Source organism: Arachis stenosperma, chromosome 3 (genome assembly GCF_014773155.1).
Source record: "Arachis stenosperma cultivar V10309 chromosome 3, arast.V10309.gnm1.PFL2, whole genome shotgun sequence".
NCBI classification, from domain to species: Eukaryota; Viridiplantae; Streptophyta; class Magnoliopsida; order Fabales; family Fabaceae; genus Arachis; species Arachis stenosperma.
The window spans coordinates 125,628,873-125,631,393 of record NC_080379.1 but is presented as its reverse complement, the minus strand read 5'-3'; the positions used below and the strand labels follow the sequence as shown (position 1 = coordinate 125,631,393).

The window sequence follows — 2,521 nt, the reverse complement described above, 5'->3', positions numbered from 1 at the left end:
TTCTTGTTCTCTTCTCTTTCATATGAGCAGGAGCAAAGACAAAAGCATTCTTGTTGAGGATGACCCTAAACCTGAAAGGACCTTGAAGTGAAAGCTAAGAGAAGCTAAGGCACAACTCTCTGTAGAGGACCTAACAGAAATCTTCAAACAAGAGGAAGGCATGGCAGCCGAAAATAACAACAATGCCAACAATGCAAGGAAGGTGCTGGGTGACTTTACTGCACCTACTCCCGACTTCTATGGGAGAAGCATCTCTATCCCTGCCATAGGAGCAAACAACTTTGAGCTTAAGCCTCAATTAGTTTCTCTAATGCAACAGAATTGCAAGTTCGATGGACTTCCATTGGAAGATCCTCATCAGTTTTTAGCTGAATTCTTGTAAATCTGTGACACTGTCAAGACTAATAGGGTTGACCCTGAGTTCTACAGACTTATGCTATTCCCTTTTGCTGTAAGAGACAGAGCTAGGATTTGGTTGGACTCACAACCCAAAGAAAGCCTGAACTCTTGGGAAAAGCTAGTCAATGCCTTCTTGGCAAAGTTCTTTCCACCTCAAAAATTGAGTAAGCTTAGAGTGGAAGTCCAAACCTTCAGACAGAAGGAAGGTGAATCCCTCTATGAAGCTTGGGAAAGATACAAACAATTAATCACAAAGTGCCCTTCTGACATGCTTTCTGGATGGAGCATCATAGGTATCTTCTATGATGGTCTGTCTGAACTGTCCAAGATGTCATTGGATAGCTCTGCTAGAGGATCTCTTCATCTGAAGAAGATGCCTGCAGAAGCTCAAGAGCTCATTAAAATGGTTGCAAATAACCAATTCATGTACACTTCTGAAAGGAATCCTGTGAACAATGGGACGAATCAGAAGAAAGGAGTTCTTGAGATTGATACTCTGAATGCCATATTGGCTCAGAACAAAATATTGACTCAGCAAGTCAATATGATCTCTCAAAGTCTGTCTAGAATGCAAGCTGCACCAGGCAGTACTAAGGATGCTTCATCTGAAGAAGAAGCTTATGATCCTGAGAACCTTTCAATGGAAGAGGTGAATTACATGGGAGAACCCTATGGAAACACCTATAACCCCTCATGGAGAAATCATCTAAATTTCTCATAGAAGGATCAACAGAGACCTCAACAAGGTTTCAACAACAATAATGGTGGAAGAAACAGGTTTAGCCATGGCAAGCCTTTTCCATCATCTTCTCAGCAACAGACAGAGAATTCTAAGCAGAGCCACTCTGACTTAGCAACCATGGTCTCTGATCTAATCAAAATCACTCAAAGTTTCATGACTGAAACAAGGTCCTCCATTAGAAATTTGGAGGCCCAAGTGGGACAGCTGAGCAAGAAAATTACTGAACTCCCTCCTAGTACTCTTCCAAGCAATACAGAAGAGAATCCAAAAGGAGAATGCAAGGCCATTAACATGACCCACATGGCCGAACTTGGAGAGGAGGAAGAGCCAGTGATCGCCACTGAGGAAGACCTCAATGGACGTCCACTGGCCTCCAATGAATTCCCTAATGAGGAACCATGGGAATCTGAGGCTCATAATGAGACCATAGAGATTCCATTGAATTTACTTCTGCCATTCATGAGCTTGGATGAGTATTCTTCCTCTGAAGAGGATGAAGATGTCATTGAAGAGCAAGTTGCTAAATACCTTGGAGCAATCATGAAGCTAAATGACAAGTTATTTGGTAATGAGACTTGGGAGGATGAACCCCCTTTGCTCACCAAAGAACTGGATGACTTGTCCAGGCAGAAATTACCTCAAAAGAGACAGGACCCTGGGAAGTTCTCAATACCTTGTACCATAGGCACCATGACCTTTAAGAAGGCTCTGTGTGACCTAGGGTCAAGCATAAACCTTATGCCTCTCTCTGTAATGGAGAAGCTAGGGATCTTTGAGGTGCAAGCTGCAAGAATCTCACTAGAGATGGCAGATAATTCAAGAAAACAAGCTTATAGATTTGTAGAGGATGTTTTGGTGAAAATTTAAGGCCATTACATCCCTGCTGATTTTGTAGTCCTAGAGACTGAGAAGTGCATGGATGAATCCATCATCCTTGGCAGACCCTTCCTAGCCACAGCAAAGGCTATGATTGATGTTGACAGAGGAGAATTGATCATTCAAGTAAATGAAGAATCCTTTGTGTTTAAGGCTCAAGGATATCCCTCTGTTACCATAGAGAGGAAGCATGAAGAGCTTCTCTCAAAACAGAGTCAAACAGAGCCCCCACAGTCAAACTCTAAGTTTGGTGTTGGGAGGCCACAACCAACTTCTAAGTTTGGTGTTGAACCCCCACATTCAAACTCTAAGTTTGGTGTTGGGAGGTTCCAACATTGCTCTGAGTATCTGTGAGGCTCCATGAGAGCCCACCGACTGACATTAAAGAAGCGCTTGTTGGGAGGCAACCCAATGTTATATTTATCTATTTTCCTTTGTTATTTTATATTTTCTGTAGGTTGATGATCATGAGAAGTCACAAAATCAATTGAAAAAGCAAAAACA

The 2,521-nt window shown here is 42.3% G+C and overlaps 1 non-coding gene across 1 annotated transcript; it reads right to left on the bottom strand.

The window, feature by feature from the left end:
• Window positions 1-565: 565 nt before the first annotated feature.
• Window positions 566-673, bottom strand: LOC130970994 (small nucleolar RNA R71). The gene has a single exon (XR_009082234.1). It is a non-coding gene; the product is annotated as a small nucleolar RNA R71 (small nucleolar RNA).
• Window positions 674-2,521: the final 1,848 nt, after the last annotated feature.